Raw genomic sequence first — 18,636 nt, forward strand, 5'->3', positions numbered from 1 at the left:
TTTAAGAGAAGAAAAACGTCATGTGGTTGCTGAGAGGCAGAGTTCACCGAATGGCTGCAGATAGGGCACTGTGGTGTTCTACCTCAAAGTGGCAGTCTGAGAGCTAATTGTTTATCACCTTGGCTGCACCTCAATGCCCAGATAGTTAATTAAACTTTATAATGGTGGTTTCTGTGGAAGGTGCTTCTTTCTCATGGAAATTGGCTAGAAAGTAAAGCAGAGTGGCTTCCATAATGCAGATGGGCCTCATTTAAGGAGTTGAAGACTCAGACGGAACTAAAGGGCGACATCTTCCCATGAGGAAGGTGTGGTTCTGTCCGCATACAGGCTTCAGACACACGCCACATCTGCTCTTCTTGGTTTAAGGTATACTGCCTGTGGACTTAAACTGCGGCTGTTTCTGGAATTTTCCACCTACCAGCTGCTCCCATTCTGAATTGTTGGCCAGTTCCTTCAGACTAGAGTATTTCAATACACATATCCTATTCTTTCTTTGTATGGGAGACCCCTAACTAATACAGGCAGCCCAATTCTTGTTTTTCCAGAAAGTGGGCAAGGGTAATCATAGGTGTCATTTTGACACCCCCACCCTAAGTCCTGTCTTCCAAGCCACTGGCAATCTTGCTGTCTAAAAAGAACATTAAATCTCAATGAAACATATTTATAGGCTGGGCAATTCAATGCACATTCGTAAGAGCTTCCGCTGGTCTCATTTACTCTCTACACATTAATTATTAACACTCATAATGAAATAATAATAGTACTATCATGTATTTTCACCACAGAGGACACCCTGCACTTTACGAGCTGCTGGGAGCCAATTTCTGCTTGTAATGTACACAGTTGTCTGCTTTAAGCCAGCCAGGCGTATAAAAATAAGTACCGCTGGTGTTTGGGTTTTAGACAAGAAGCCTTTGGCACTACCACGGAGTCATGCCCAGGATCCAAATACAGTTTATGCCCTCCACCGTCCCACCTGATTCTTAGTCCCTGGCACCACACTCCCTGGATTGCTTTATAGTCTCAGAGGAGACCTTCCTACTTGGAGTCTCTCTGTGACTCGTTCCTGAATAACAGGTAGAGTGAGCCAATGAAAATGTTACACCACGTCTCCTGCTCCAGACATTCCAGAAACTGTCCACCTCACCTGATGCAAGGTCAGGGAGAATGTTCTTATGGCGCGTTATAAGAGCTCAGAGGTCTGGCTTCTAGTCTCCTGCTTTGATCATCTCTCCTTCAGTTCCTCTCCATGTTGATTGCATTTCAGTCACGCTTGATCCTTGCTCATCTGTGCGACTCTTCTTATTCTGCCCACGGGACACACAACAGTTGCTCCCTCTGATAGGAGGCTTTTTGTACAGAGAGTTGTGTAGCTGTCTCCGTCACAGCTTTCAGGAATACATTAATATCGATACCAAATGAACCTCTGAACTTCAGTGGCTTAGCAAGGGTCATTCATTTCTCACTCCTGTTTGCTAACTGTTCCTGGACGGCAGGTGCCTTAGCGACTCTCATACCCAGCTCCTTCCACGGTAGTGTCCTTAGGTGCAGCTTCAAGCCTTCTATGTCAGCTTATAGGACATAGACAAGACAGTAGGGGAATCGTCTCTTGCTCATCTCGCACTCTTGAGAGAGGAAACAACTTCATGCCACAATGGACTCAAGGTGAACAGTAATTGCTGCCACGGTATTATGGAAAAGAGCAGGAACTCTTGGGGGCAGCTAGATACTTCTGTCACAGACTGCACTCTGTCCAACAGGCTCCTTGTTTAAAGAAGGCTACACGGATATCTATCCAGGTACCATATCCAGGACCAACTCCAAGACCTGGTCCTTTGGTTTTGGATTGCTGTTAGGACCTCAAGGTGCATCCTTGGGTCATTTATTTGATTTTTTTTTATGTCAACATAATATAAAAATTCCTGTAATACTGTATCTTGAAGGTCCTGGAAATTCATTCTTTAATTTTCATTTGTCTCTAGAAAAATTTTAATTTTCTCCTTGATTTCTTCAATGATCGACTGATGGTTCAAGAACATATTGTTCACCCTCCATGTGTATTTTCCTGTAGGTTGTTTATTTTTCTATTGACTTTTGGTTTTATTGCATTCTGCTCTGATATGATTGATATAAGAGGTAATTAATTTATGTTCATCTGGATTTGTTAAGACTGACTCTAGAATGCGGTTTGTTTTAGAAAGGGACCCATGGGCTGCTGAGAAGAATGTGTGTTCTCCGGTGGGGCGGACTGTTCCGCAGACACCTGCTTAGCCCATTTGGCAATGGTGTAGTTTAGCTCTGAGCTTCCTCTGCTGGATATTAGCATCCTTGACCTCTCTAGAGATGAGAATGAGACACTGAAATCCCCCATTATCATTGTATCAAGTCCTATTGAACCTTTTACACATGCCAGTGTTTGTTTCACAAGGAAGCCCAACATTTGACACATATCTACAGCTCTCATACCTTCTTGGTGAACTGCTTTCATTAATATATCCTTATGGGATACGCCTTATATCTTTTGACTATTTTTGGTTTGAAATCATCTTTATCAGACATCATAATAGTGTCCACCACTTTGTTTTCAGTTTCTGGTTTTTTTTTTTTATTAAAATGTTTTCTTTCTCTTGACTCAGTCTGTGGGAGTCTTTACCACTGAGGTATGTGTCTGACAATCGAAGGTTGGGTTTAGTTTTTTTTTTTTTTTAAATCTGGTCAGACAGTTTGTGTCTCTTTATTGGCGAGTTAAGACTTTTTACATGTAAGTTAATTTTAAGAGGCACTTACTAATTCCTATAGCTTCATTATTTTTCTGTTGGTTGAATTGTGTGTTGTCTGTTTTCTTCCCTACTAGTATGAAGACTCTGTAGACAGACTATGCTGGACAAAATGGATTCCTTCCTACTTCCTCTTTGTTCAGGCATTCCTCTAGCAAAAGGGAAACTTTCTTGTGCCCTCATGATTGAGGATCCCTTTGTTCCTCTTCTATGTATAATATTCCCTTAAGCATCTTTTGCCCTGCTGGGGTGGTGGGGCAGGACTCATAAACTGTCTTTGTTTATGTTCATCTTGAAAGGTCCTGTTTCTTGGTCAGTTTTAAAAGATAGCTTTGCTGGGAATGGAACTCTCAGCTGGCTGTTACTTATTTTCAGGGCTTGAATATGCATCATAATTTATGCTTCCTGGATTGGAGGGTGCTGATGAGAGATTTGATAGTATTTTGATGCTCCTCGCCTTTTAAAGTAACTTAGGTTTTTTTCCTCCACTTGTAGCTTTTAAAACTTCCTTACTTTGTATTTTTGACATCTTTATAGTATTATGCCACCGAGTGGTTCTTTGCTCATGTGGGTTTGGGTTCTGAATGTCTCTCATGTCTGACTTTCTCTTTCTTTCTGTAGAGTTGCCTCTTTTTCTGCAAAAATGTCAATCACCCACTATGTCCCCTATGGGTCTAGTATTTCTTCCACTGATTCTTCCTTTCTGTAGAGTCTTAGGTTCACTTTCTTGATCGGGTCACAGAGCTCCTTGGCACTTGATTGCATTTGCTTTTCTTTTGTCTTCCTGTTGATACTCTGATGCAACTTTCTCAACTTTCCCTCAGCCTTGTCCTCCATATCTGACTGTCTTTCTTCTGATCACCTTTCTTCTGGTCGTCTTATTTCTGATTGTCAAATCTATTGATGATAATTTCCACTGTGCTATTTATCTGTGTTTTAAAAAATTTTGTTTCCACTCCTCATCTCAATTTCCTTGCTGAATTTCTCTCCATGTTTTTTTCTTTTTCATCTGTATTGCTGATTTTCTCATACATTGTGTTGGCTTTGACCGCTATGTTGTTGCCATTTTTCTCTAGGCCCTGGGCTGAATTCACCTGATTATTTGCATTTTCTTTCAGATTACTGGTTGTTTTGACCAGAAGACTTAGGAGATTGTCACCTGACATCCACTTGCTTCGGCATGTTCCAATCTTATGAGAGTTTCACTTTCCATATTAATTTTTTTGCATTTCTGTTTTGTGTCTTGTGTATATGTCAGTTTCAATAGCTCTTTAGGGTTTTAGGAAGATCTCCTTTTGAACAGCCACTTGTGAAGGTGCAAGCCTACATCTCATTCTGCAATAGCAAAACTCATGCTAGAGCAGTGACAAGATTCTGTCTCTTGTAGGCAAGAGATAGAAATACATTAAAAGTAGTTACAACTCTCTAATATGCCAGCAATGACCTTAAAAAGTTAAATTGACCAACTTACTCTGGAATATGCTTTTGTCTTAACAATTGATTCTGTCAAGTGTGGGAACAGGAAATGAATGTGGTAAGGGAAGTAGATAAGGAAAGAGGAGGAAGAGGAGAAAGTGTTAAAATGGAAGGATCAAAGGGAAGAGGAACAGGGACTCTTGAGAGAAAGAAAAGAGGGCAAGAGGGCAAGGAAAACAAAAAGAAAACATAAAATTTCCAATAATGAAAAAGCTCAAAGCCAAAGATAAGATGGCTAGAAGGGGGGAATACAGAATAAAACTCCCTTTAAAAATCAAGGAAGCGTGTGAAGGTCGCGCAGCAGACACAGTGCTTGCTGCACAAGTGTCAGGACTGGAGTTTGGATCCTCAGTGTAGTAAAAAGGGAGCGGGCTGCTTTTCATCTCGCCCGACTGCCTGGCTAGTTTTCCCAAAATAATTACACGGAAACTGTATTCATTTAAACACTGCCTGGCCCATTATCTCTAGCCTCTTATTGGCTAACTCTTACGTATTCGTTTAACCCATCTCCATTAATGTGTATCGCCACTTGACTGTGGCTTACCGGCATGAGTCTAACCAGAGTCCGTCTCAAAGAGGAGAGTCATGGCGTCTGCCTGACTCTGCTTTCTTTCTCCCAGCATTCTGTTCAGTCTACTCCACCTATCTAAATCCTGCCTTATTAAAAAGCCAAGGCAGTTTCTTTATTTAACCACTCAGAACCTACATAAATGCCAGGTGGGCATGGCAGCCAGTTTTCAATCCAGCACTCCGGAGGCAGAGGCAGTGGATCTCAGAGCAAGCTGAGTGGCTAGAATATTTGAATCAGTGAACTGCTACTCCAAGTGAGGGGAACTGCCTCCCTATAGAAGGTGAACAGTGATCAGAGGGGACACATGACTTCATTCTCTGGATGTTTTTACATGTATGCATAAATGTACCTACCTTCCACCTGTGTGTGTGTGTGTGCCTCTCTCTCCACATACACACACAGACAACACGCACATATGCATGCATGCACACACGCACACACACAGTAAATTCGAAATGCTACCAGAAGTAGAGTGTGAGGGGAATAAAGTGCATGGGGAAAGAAAGGAAATAAGAAATCAAAGAAGAGAAAGATGTTGCTTCAGTGTGGTAAAATGTGCAAAGGAAAAGTAGACGAATGTATGAAAAGGAATTACAAATGAAAACAAAATATTTAAAAATGCAATAAAGTCAAAATCCTTCTAGATATATAGTTAGAAAGCAATAACAACAAAAGGGAAAAACGATGACAAGGGAAAAAAAAGGAAAAAATGAATAAAAAGAGTATGTAAGATCGCAGAAACGCTGGTTAAGGCTGTGTTGAATCAATGGGACAATTCGGAGAACTTAAAGTTTTCAGGAGCTCCAGGTGAGCTGGCCGACTCGAGGAGGCATGCTTCCTGGTGAGCCCACGAAGGAGGAAGCCAAGGAGGAAGCCAGAGCCAGAAAAGATAAACTTTCTCTCTCGAGAGAACTGGAGGAAGCGCTTCAGAAGTGCAGTAAGAACGCGATGAAGAAAAGATGACGGAAAAAAAAAGTAGGTATCGGAGCAGAGTCTTTCTGGGCCTTTGACAGTTAGATCCTGCGGTCACTTGACCCCGTGGACTCTAGTCTTTCCTGTGGTTTATGCCGTTCCTGGCTCTGTATGCCTAAGAAGCAGATGCCCGGCGGAGAGGCCCTCTCCTCATCTGCACACCAGTGGCCTCTGCTGGCCACACTCGGCTTTGCATTCTTTAGCCGGTGGGAGGCAATTGTCGCATTGAGATTGGTATAAAGGACCTGGTTTTCTTTGGACTTGTGAGATCACCTGGAGGCTGGAGAGATGACTAAGCAGTGAAAAGGGTAGGGCAATCTCCACTCAGCTGCTCAAAATCCTCTTTTTATTTTATGTGCATTTGTGACTGCATTTGTATGTCTGTGTGATGGTGTCAGATCCCTTCTGACAGAGCTGACAGAGGTACAGGCAGTTGAGAGCTATCGTGTGGGTGCTGGAAGAACAGCCAGTGCTCTTAACCGCTGAGCCATCTCTCCATCCCTCACTGTCCTCCTTTATGTAGCACACGGATCCTCCCGCTCTTTGCTCTCCACAACTGACTCTTGAGTTTTCCTCTCCCAGTCGCTGTGTCAGGGCAAGCTGAGTCCCCTGGGTCGGTGAATGCCCGATTTCAGGCCCCAAGGGTGACTTCCATTTCAACACCTGATTCTTTCTGGAAATGGCACCTGAGGGCTTCCCTCTGAGTCATAGGTGGTGACAAAACAGCATTTCCACCCCTTCCCAACATCGGCCAGGTAGCACTGTCTCACTATCACCGGCACTGAATTTGAGCTCCGGGGAGGGCTGTGGGTTTGCCTTGAGGTTAGAACGGCTGACCTTTTACTCTCGTACCTTTTGGCTCCCTTCCCGCAGCCAGAAGATGCTCGGCTGGCCCAGGTTTGGCTTAGTGTACTTCATCGGTGTGTAATGAATCTAAACGCCTTCTCCTTCGAGTCTCCCTTGGCTTCCTTCGTGCACGCCTGAAGCGCTTCCTCTAGTTCTCTCTTGGGAGAAAGTTTATATTTTTCTGGCTCCGGCTTCCTCCTTCGTGGGCTCACCAGGAAGCATGCCTCCTCATATCCGCCGCCTCACCTGGAAGTCCCGAAAACTTTAAGTTCTCTGAACTGTTCTATGATTCAACACAGCCTTAACCAGCGTTTCCGCGATCTTACATTTGTAGCTGTTGGAACTGTATTGTGCAATTTATAGGGAACTGCATAGGTCCAAGAATAGCAAATATTATTTTGCAACCGAGTTAGAGAACACAAACTATGTAGTTTCAAGATGTTACGATGCTTCTGAAGTTAAGGTAATGAGTTTCTAAAATGAACACACACACACACACACACACTTCTATTTCTACACACTTAAGTCACTTTATTTTTGGTAAATGGATTGATCACAGGGTACTAGTCTCAACAGATACCACTAGAATGGCTGAACATGGTGTATGGTGTAATATAAGTACTACTCTTTCATTTTATTACTAAGCACACACACTTAAAAACAATATTAGAGCATATGCAAAATAATATTTTCAAATGCATCATAGATCAAGATACGAAAACATGAAAATTCTGGAACGAAGAAGACCAAACCAGAAAAAAATCGTAATGGCGTAGCCCATCAAAATTGCAGCATTTGTTCAAAGGACATTTTACATCATGGAGGATGCTACTCTCAACACACATATAAAGAAAATGCGCTTTCCAGAATACACGATGAGCCCTTTCCATTCAGAAGCAGAAGCCAAACAAATCAATAATACATGAGCAAAGGACTCAAACAAGACAATTTCCAAAGAGATGTGCAAATGGTTAATAAACACATAAAGAGGAGCTCAATATCTTTGTCGCTAGTCATCATTAGCTCAAGATTATTAACTGTCAGGGAAATGTGAAGCGAAGCTACAGTGTCGAGCCATTAGCCAATCACCAGAACATCTTACGAAACGAAAACAGAACAATCAAACCTTGACAAAGACAGGCAGGTCTTGCCTGCATATGGCCACATAGCTCACACACGGCCAGAGGGAGAGCAAAACAGCACACACACACTTAGAAAACAAACCCAAACACAGTTCTGCCATTTTTAAAGTTAAGCATGTGATTTTGTTACTTAGGAATTCCACACCGAAGTATTTGCCTGAGATAATGAAGGACACGTCCATACACATTTATGCAATTCATAGCAATATTATTTATGATGGTGCCGGGTTGGAAGTCACCCAGATGTCTGTCAACATGTGGATAGAAGAGGAAATGGTAGCATAGGAATACAGTTAGCTACTCCTCAGGCGGAAAGAGATCCGGGACACAGCAAGGTGGCTAGAATGTCAAAAATACTTAGTGCAACAAAGCAGCCCCACCCAAAAAAGTGTGTTTTGTGCTATTTCATTGACTCGAATTCCAGAAAGTGTAAGATGAACCAGTGGGAAGGAGCAGACCGTGGATAGGTTCCCAGCTCTTTTCTCTCGGGTGTGGCTCTTTGGTGGATGTGTTTCTGTCTCAGTGACTGCAGCGGGTTCTAAACTGTCAGGATGATTTCACTGGCATTTTTTTTAAAAAGTTGCCTTTTCTCCATTTCTTTTGTGGCCACATGGATAAGTGTAAATCCTTGGTGAGTCAGCTCTTATCTATTTTATTGTCTTCCTCTTTAATGTCTTCCTCTAAGACTAGTGATGAAGATGGACTCTCCATGTGGTTTTAGGTTATACACCAACAACTGTATTTAGAGTCAACTTATAAACCATAATTCATGTTTTGGAAAGAAGAGAAAACAGTACAAGCTAATAACAATTTTTTGGGGGGAGGGAATGGTAACAATCTAGTAACCATTTTTTTGAGACAGGGTTTCTCTGGGACGTCCTGACTGTACTGGGACTTACTCCATAGACCACACTGACCTTGAACTTGGAGATCCTCCTGCCTCTGCCTCCAGGAACACTGGCATTAAAAGCATGCATGGCCACACCCAGCCTTTAGTTAGTATCTATGATTGTACCGTTAATTATTTTCTAGTTATTTTTCATATATATCAGTTTTCATAGATTCTTACCATTTTTGAGCTGTAATGCTTATTTTTTATTTTGTTTCCTACCATTGCCTTTGTAATTAATTTATAATTAGTTATAAATTATAACTAGTTATATTTCTTTCTTAAGGGACCTTGCCAACATTAATCACGAGATACTTTCTTCCATTTAGATTTGTTTACGTTTTGTCAATCAGGTAACATTTTTAGTTTTCAGACGTATTTTCGAGTCTGCACGAGGTTTTCAGAAATTGGTGTCTGCTGTGCACTAACACTGGGCTTTGAGGAGAAAGAGAACTAAGAATGAAGTATATGCCTCTATTTGAGCGCATGCTCCCTGCAGGGAGATAGACACATAAATACTGTTCTGAAATGTAGCCCCCCAACGTAGCCGTTCACATAATAGACTGTGAGAACCAACTGAAGCAACAGTAAGTTCAGTTTTTGGAAGGAAAATTAGTGCTTGTTAAAGCTCAAATTATTGAACTGTGAAAGAAAAGACCACTCATCCAGAAAGAAATGGAAGAAACACAGCATTCTGGGTATGTGTGTTCCTGCCGTCCATGGAAATTGAATCAAGAGGCAAGCTAGTCCAACAAGACTCCTGGGATACATCTGAATTGCATTCTATACACTTGCAGATCTTTTGCAAAATCAGCTTTTCATCTGGGTATCACTGGGAAACAGAAGCAGGGGGATTTTATGGTGCGTGTTCTGGACTTTAGAACCCCCGAAGAAACCAGCCTGTCGCTCATGTGAATGTTCATCTTCCTGAGCATCTCAATAGGAGACACATAGAGTTGTAGGCTTAGACAATCTAGACAGACAAAGCATTGCAGCAGTCATGATAAACGGCAATATTTTATGAAATGAAATTGAAGGGAGGCACACACAAGGCAAATGCTACTAGGCATGATGCAATTAACACTGTTGCGGACTCACATTTTCTTCAAGACTCATGTTTTTATGGGCTTGCTTCCTGGAGAAGAGAAAGGCCATGGTTCTTTTACAAAAGATGGTCAGATTCAGAATACAGACTGCCACATCACTCATGCTAGGTGAAGTGTAGCACGAGGTTTGGCAAGCTGGTCCAGATTTGAGCAGATATCCAAGATGGCCAACCACACCCAAGCTTTATAGCTTCAACCCTCAGTTGTCTATTTTTCTCCATGTGGTTTGAATTTGAGCTGGGTGAAGCTACAATCTCTCTCTACCTCATTTGGCTTTATCTGGGGTCATCTTGAGGATGAATTCAACTGGGATTCTGGCTCGAGCTGCAACGTGTAAAGCCCTTTGCTTCTCAGAACTATGTTCTACATCGTTCTGGATTTAGCTCGAACTTCCTCATATCTGGTGTCTGGGTGAGAGTTTGGGTCATCTTTCCACCCAAGCTCTCTGGTTTGTCCCTTAACTCTAGTCCTTTCTTTAAAGAATACCAATTTTGTGCAAGACACACTCATGAAATTTTCTCCTATCCCTGTTTATCAAAACCATTCCCATCTGTCAATGCTCATTGAAATGATTGTTTTCCGGGTGAAACTGCATACTGTCTTTCTTTCCATTCCCTGGATCCATACACTCTTCTGGCTATGCATCAGATCTTTCTACCCCATTATTCTGCCTCTTGTTGCTTTGTGTTTGTTCTGGAAAAGGCTGGCTCTTCCCTCAGTGGTTATTTTAAAAAGTACCTTGGTGTGGTCCTGAGATGGTCTTCTCTTCAGATACACATTTATTTATGTGTTTAAACTTGCATGAAAAATATTAATGGCATGCAGACTAATTAAACATGACATTGACTGTAGTAAAGTTCCTGTATTCTAGTTTCTTATCAGGCTACAGAAACCTAAAAGTTGTAACCTAGAAATCCATGCTACCTAGAACCTATGGAAAGGTCAGGTATGAAAAGTACCACAGGCGAGAATTGTCTGGAGGGTGGTTAGCAGGCCATCCTTTCTTTGGACTCATTGAGTTTTATCTTGGGCTAAGCTAAACTGGAAGTGAGTTACAGGCCGAGATATTTTTTGTGATAGTTTCTCGGGGAGTGGCCTTAATAGAATTCCCTTTGGTTTTATCATTAGCTCTCATTTGATGCATATTATGAAGAAAAACTTATTCATTTTTGCCAATACATTTCGAAATCTATATGAAATGCAGCACGAGCTAAGACATGACAAATAATTTATACAGACTCAAGTGACATTTGGAAAACCCCACTAGGTTTTCAGGTTCCAAAGATTTATGACCTTCTCAGTGATTTGTTATACCACTTATGTGTTTGCCTACTGCTTATTTATCTAGTAATTGTGTGTCTCTCCCTAGCTCTGTCTCTGTCCCTGCCCCTTCTCTCTCTTTCCATTGCCACTCCTGACCCCAATGCTACGGCACCAGGACAACAAAGCCTACAGTATACTATGCCAACTGCTGGCTTCAGGAGTTAGGCTCCTGTTGACAACATTTGCATATGGTCCTGTTCATGTCAGCCTCGCAGACTGACTTTATCTGGCCCTGCAATGTTCAGTGCAGAACTCACTCCCTTACTTGGTTGATACAGAAAATCCAATCACATTGCATCTTCAGAGCAGACATGGATTCATTGTGGTGAAATCCTGCATTTTATTTAAAATGGTGAAAACATTTCTTTCTTTTTTTTATGTTCATACTCCATTTTTTATTAGATTTTTCTTTCCTGGTAGACAGTACACTTGGGAATGAAACTGTACCAGGCATAAGGTTTCTACCACAGGGACATTTTGTATTGAGAATCCAATATAAATATTTCTAGTCAGACATTTCAATGGCTACAGATATTTGGTTGCTTGATTTATATGCATAGAAAGAAACAGTCCTTACAAGGATCAGCAGATGATTGGCCAGTCTTCCTTTAATACACTACTGCCTATTGGTCTGGAATCGAGGTCACCCTACATGATATTCTGATTTTCCTCAAAGACATGAATACTCTGCTTAATCTTTCATTACTGTATTTTTAGCCTTCCAGTTGAGTTAGGGACCACGTTACCAGAAATCATTTTAGCACTGTTAAGGGTGGATTATATATCATAATGATTTTCAGCTCTCTTTTTATAAAAAAGGTTTCTGGAGACTCTGAACAGGCACATGCATATTTGGAACAAAACAAGAAGACTGCTCACACACGGAACTTCCTTCTGGTCCTCGAGGCCTTCAAATAAATACAAATATTAAAAAGGGGGTACACTATGATTTAGAAAACAAGAACAGTCTCTTCCATGTCCCCAAACAAACATGAGCTTACAGGAAGTCCTCCCCAGCACTGGCAATCAGTCATCTGTTTTCCGGGCCAGTCTACAGAAAGTCCGGTTGTGCTCTACCGTGTTCTCCTTGGCCCGCTCGCTCATGTGATGCACCCGAGTATTGCGGATTGTGAAACCTTGCTTTGTAATGTATTCCATCAGGTGGACCCGGAGAGAAACTTCCTGGTGATAATTGCATGGTCCAAAGGTGAAGGAAATCTGGCAGTCTCTGGTGTCCATCATGTACTTATTCCACTTGGTGAAATAATTTGAGATGCCTTCTAGTAAGGAATGGACCTTGGTGGTGATGGTTAACTGGGTTATGATGACGGCCACAGGATTGGAATATTTAGAAAGCTTCCGAGTACTAGACAGCTCTACAACTTCTTCAAAAGTATCCATAGGATACAAAGGCTTAGGGTCATTGAGACACTGAATCAAGGGTTCAATCTGGTAAAAGCCAGCTTCTTTCCGAAGAAGATCAAATTCCTTAAAATCCAGGGAGAGGGTCAATTCCAAAGTTCGTAAGAAGTTGAGGACATAGCGGAAAAGAGGTCCATCTCGATCAATGAAGTAATTGCCTTGAGGGTCTCGGGCTGTGGGGAAGTCCCCCCCCCAAACATAGCTCCAAGCATGGAATCCGGGTAACGTGTCAATGTGGTAAGGGACGTTGTGTACAAGTGTCCGCCTACATTCAACGTGACTGGGTCAGTCATCATATAGCCCCAGTCTCCATTATCCATCTGCTCCAGCACCAGTCCGTCAGGAGCCCAGGAAGAAAACATTTCTTGGATACACTACTGAACACTGGCTGGTGACTTCTTACACGAGATTTCAAAATACCAGCCATAGTGATTGCTACAAAAATAAGAAAATATGGGAGCTCATAGTCTGACGCTTTTTGGTTTGTTTGGAGGTGGAGGCATCCACGCCGTTCAAGTAAGCCTCAAGTTTATAGTCCTCCCACCTCCACCTATAAAGGGGCTGGAATTACAATTATATTCTCATATTCGATCTTAAGGCTGTGCTGCAGAGTTGATTCACCAATTTCTACTTATGGGAAAGGCAAGTCACATGACTGCATTGTACTTTTGAAGGTTGACTAAGAGATAGATGTGGAATAGTTACTAATAGTCCTAATGGTTATCAGGAACATATTTTTTGGTGCCTAATTATTTTGTTCACTCTTAGTTTTACATTGGAGATACAGGTATTCTTCCCAACCTCAAGTACAGTGAGATAATATATTTCTATCATTTATATTGCTCAATTAATGGTATTCTGTTATGGCCAGAAAAAAAAGATTTTCTTTTATTGTGATCCACCAATGTTCCTTTCACCATTCATTTCCACTTTTTAATCTAAAGCTAATTTTTTTTTTTTAGACAGGTTTCGAGCCCTGGCTGTTCTGGAACTTGATTTGTAGACCAGGCTGGCCCCAAACTCACAGAGATCCACCTGTCTCTGCCTCCTGAGTGCAGGGATTAAAGGCGTGCGCCACCACTGCCCAGCAATATTTACGTTTTTAAGACACCGCAGTGCTCCTTTATGAGTCACTGATTTTCAGACCAGTTAGCAGAAGCTGGTTGTGCTGTGCGAACAATTTACAGTTTCTGCTGCCTTACTGTGGCAAAGAACCTTTCCTCGCTGTCAATAGGTGTATCATATCACGGGTCAGCACAGGCTGTTTGCTATGTCGTCCTCACACAGGTTCATTGGTCGTTGGAAACCCTGTCATTTTGAGAGGGAGAGGGGATGTAGAAAAGCAGGCCCTTGCGCCTTGTTCGTCTGTCTAGAAATGCGCATGTCACTCCTCTTTTGGGTTTGGAAGGGCAGGGAGGTGGAGTATCTGTTAAGACAAACACCCACACAATGGATACCAACATTAATAATCTTGGCAGGTGTTATTGAAAACATGGCGGGATCAAGAGAAGAACTGTGCTACAGGATGTGCAGAATTTTGTTAGAAGAAAGTCCTCTTCCAAACTCTCTCTGCCCGGATTTCTCTTCCTACTCTTCTCATCCTTCTCTCCCTAACCCCCCTCCCCCTCCACATTTTCCTTCTCTGGGTTTCCCTTTGATACTTAAAATTCAGTGCTTCTGCATCATGGAGAACAAATTTCATTATGTTTATTATTTTCACACTCCCTCAAAGTCATTCATACCGCCCCGAGAACTAAATGTACCCTACCTTCTGAACTATGTAGTGATTTCTCTAATAAGAATTCTGGTGAATGCAGATTTCCCCGTCTTATTCCATTGCTAATATATTAGCAAGTCAAATCCAGCCTTTCAAGGAGACTTTGTTCTAGGACTAGACAATGTTTTAACATAATATATTATAATACCATATATGAATAGATTGAAAAAGGATGAATCTTCTCTGTCTAACATAAAAGACACTAACCACATGTAGTTATTTTAATTGAAATTTGAATAGTTTAAATTATATTATTAAAACCTTGAGTTTTCTTTACTTATTGGCCACATTTCGAGAGTTTAACAGCCATATACAGTGGGTGGCTAAAATGCTAATAGAGATAAAGAACATTTCCACCAGTGAGGGAAATTCTACCAGACAGATTTGGTATCGATAAATACTGATGATGTTTTGGTAAAAGTAATAGCTATTCTTGAGTAAAAATTTTTAGTCAATTAGAGTTAGTTCAAGTTTTTTCTTAGCTGGATAAACATCATAGATAAGGAACAAAGTACAAATATAGTACATAATGAAAGCCAAGTGGTATTTTCACTATATTCAGGAAAAATAAGTGACTTCCTTTGTCATTATTTTTTCCATTTTATATAGGTTTGGTTTTAATTTAAAGTTCCCCCCACATTCCATTTCAGGGTGGCAATGTGGGTCTAACCCAATGGCTCAGAGATCTAGGATATTTCTAGACTTAGACCTAGGTCCAAAGGCATTCTCTCTCTCTCTCTCTCTCTCTCTCTCTCTCTCTCTCTCTCTCTCTCTCTCTCTCTCATGCATGCACACACACTTCACTTTAGGGTGGCAATGGAGATCTAACCCAATGGCTTTAGTGACCTAGGATTTTTTTATAGACCTAACATTCCCTTCATCACTAGATTTCAAGATGACACACAAATTCCAGGTGTCATATTCACATGGAAGACACACAGTAGAGACTGAGGCTATACCTCTCTAGACAGAGTGCTTTCCTGGCATGAATAAAAGCCCAGGCTTGTCTTCAGAGCCACACAATAAGGTCAGATATGCTAGCACACATCTATAACCCAAACACTCTGAAAATGAGAGCAGAAAGCAGGATTAGAAGTTCAGGATCATCCTCAATTACATAGTGACTTTGACAGCTGCCTGGAATTTATGAGACCCTCTCTCCAAAACAAACAAAAACCAGAAACCAACACTGCCACCACCCCAGAAAGACTCAAGATATAGAAAAAAAACAAGGTCAAAGAAAGGAAGACAATGTGTTGTCTGATGTTTTTTGAAGAGTCTCCTAAAGCTGCCACATAATTCTTCTGTAAGAGTGGACAGTACTTTATCACAATGTCACATTTCATTGCAAAGCATGCTGGAGTTTTATCTATTATTTTGAATAGTAATATGCTCAGCTATAAATGAAGATTTTCTGTGAGGGAAGAAGAGGTTAGATAGTAGAGGAGAATGATTATTTTCTTCCCTATCATTGATCATATTAAATATTTAATACTGTTCAGGATATTTTAAAGGTTTATTTTAGTTTATGAGTGCTTTGCTTGTATGTGTGTGTAGTACACTGTGTGGAGGACTGGTGTATGGGATCCTCTGGAGCTGGAGTTACAGATGGTTGTGAGTTGCCATATAGGTGTTGGGAACTGAACCTGGATCCTCTGAATAGCAGCCAGTGCTTGTAACCACTGAGCAGTCTCTCCAGCCCCTGTTCAGGAAATTTTAATCAGAGAAGTAAAAAAAAAATAAGTACAACTATTGGACTGTAATTAATGTGTCATGTTTTTATTTTCAAAAGATATCACTTAGTGCCCCAAGTAGAGTTGAATTGACTTAAAACTTAGAAATAAACAAGAGAATTCGATACAATGTGGAAAATGAGACACAAGAATCAAGAGCTTTTCAACAGATATTTTCATTAAAGAGTGAGCAATGTAATGACAACATGTGGACATAAGATATCATGCATGTGGATGAATGAAGAGGAGATGTTTGTAATTTACATGATGAAAACCATAACATTTTATTTTAGGCACAAAAAGGAGATATATAATGCTGTGGGATAATGCTCTTATACTCTGTAAAGATTTGTCACTTGTATTGGTTTAATAAAGTGCTGATTGGTCAGTAGCCAGGCAGGAAGTATAGGCGGGGCGACCAGGCTAGGGGAATTCTGGGAAAAGGAAAGGCTCAGTCTGCAGTTGCCACCCAGACACAGAGGAAGCAAGATGAAAATGTTGCACCAAGAAAAGGTACCAAACCACATGACTAAACATAGGTAAGAATTATGGGTCAATTTAAGTTGTAAGAGTGAGTTAATAATAAACCTGAGCTAATAGGTCAAATAGTTTATGATTAATATAAGCCTCTGTGTGTTTCTTTGAAACTGAATGCCTGCGGGGGCCAGTGGGATAGATGTTAGCATTTGCAATGTAGGTAGTAGTATGTGGGCTTGACCAAGAATGGGATAATATGGTGCTAAAGAGCGTCCTTTCTCTTCAATTGCAATCCATTAGAGCTGATTTTTAGTTCAATAAGTTAATGATGAAATGTATGCTAATGACTAGCTGATAGAAGGGCAAGATAAGTGAAAGAGAAAATGAGGGAAAATTTGTTAGTAAAGGTCAAAACGTAGCACAAATCCTTAGTAATTAGGAAGGTGAGGCCAGCTGAGAAACTGCTAGTGAGGTGGGTGCGTGCAGAACAAGGGCCACGCAGCTGATGAGAATCAAGTCACATGTGGTGAAGTGCATGGATCCTGGAGCCACACCGCCGATGTGCAAATTACAGCGTTGCCACTTAACAGCTGTGGCTTCGGGTAGACCATTAAACCCTCTGAGTTTCAAATTTCCTACCCCTTAAATGGGGATAAAGTGGCCAATAGTGCATAGAATTGCTATAAAGACAAAACATGTGCAGCATTTAGAACAATGCATGTCCTTTAGAAAGTACTGTGAAAATCCTACCTGCTATCAATACCAGGATTTAATGTATGATAAAGGTCCCCTTCAAGAAGGTAAGGAAAGCAGGAGCAATTTAATATCTTATAATGGAGCAAATGACTGGCCATATGGAAAGAAAGAACAGGAAAAGGTAGAATAAAATAAATTAAGGAAGGCAGGAAGGAAGAAAGGAAGAAAGGAGGAGGGGAAGGAAGAAGAAAAAGAAGAAACCACAACCTTTATCACTTCTAAGTGATATGATATATTAAATATTTAACCATCAACTTCCCCATAAAGTACAACAAAAATGAAGAATGTAAAATGTTTTCTTGGTGTGTGGGAGAAAACATTGTTTTTCGCACAATGCTAATACAAACAGAAAAGAAAACACTGTCAAGTTTAGCTCCCAATTAAAAAAAAAAGCAGAGATAGGATGACAGACAGGATGGAGGTCATGTAAGGCTGATTGGTAAATGTTTATATAAATATTAAATCATTGTATGTCTAGATTTTTTTGTATAGCATACCACAATAGGGTTTGAAATGCGGTCCTTAAGTAGCAGCAAATGTTAAATAAATGTAATAGTTTATGCATTTTAATTTCCAGGAATATTTATTTGAAGCAAATCTGTTATACAAAGGTTGCTTCTGTTTTGAACCATGTTATCAAGAAATGCTTACAGATTTAAAAATGAGATAGCAATGGAGGAAGAAAACTAATATTAGTCAAATGTATAAATAGCCATGTTGCAGAAGTTTGATTTTCAGGTTCCAAATTTGAGGTAGATTGTTTCGGTGAAAAGAAAGAAACAATTTTTTCAAATCATAATTATTTTGTAATAAACATTTAATTTGATAGAAATGACCATCCTAGTCTCCCTTTTTAGTTGTGTAAAAATTAAGTGCAAAGGAAATTACCCAAATATAAAAAGTATAGCACAAAGGCAGAGTTTGGTCTTGCATTGATTCTATCCTATTTATGATGAGAGATAAAACATATAGAGAATGTGGTTTCGATGAAGCGTTTGATGCAGCAGATTGGAAATTTATTTGGCAAATAGTTACTAGCATTTTAAATTTAGAGACATTAACATGTGTTATCAATCTGTCTTCTTGCCAGGTTGCACAATATTCAAAGCTCAGAGGTAAAACTTTGTAAGATATAAAGCAGATGACAGACAATGTACAAAGATTCTCCCAGAAAAATCAGATTATGTGAATGTTCCTTTGTTTCCAAGTGCCATGGAATTTACATTCTATGTGAAATATTAATGGACTTCTATATTTTGCTTATCAACATCTGAAAATTATTAGAACATCAAGGTGATGCAGCTTCGATAGGGATTTTCTCTAGCAGCATAACATGACAAAAGTTCATTTAAAAAGTCTTAAACTGGGG

At 40.5% G+C, this 18,636-nt stretch overlaps 1 pseudogene; it reads right to left on the reverse strand.

Moving 5' to 3' along the window:
- Nucleotides 1-12,113: 12,113 nt before the first annotated feature.
- On the reverse strand, nucleotides 12,114-12,872 carry LOC148117769 (BTB/POZ domain-containing protein KCTD6 pseudogene; annotated as a pseudogene).
- Nucleotides 12,873-18,636: the final 5,764 nt, after the last annotated feature.

Source organism: Myodes glareolus, chromosome 26, assembly GCF_982192425.1.
Source record: "Myodes glareolus chromosome 26, mMyoGla1.1, whole genome shotgun sequence".
NCBI lineage: Eukaryota > Metazoa > Chordata > Mammalia > Rodentia > Cricetidae > Myodes > Myodes glareolus.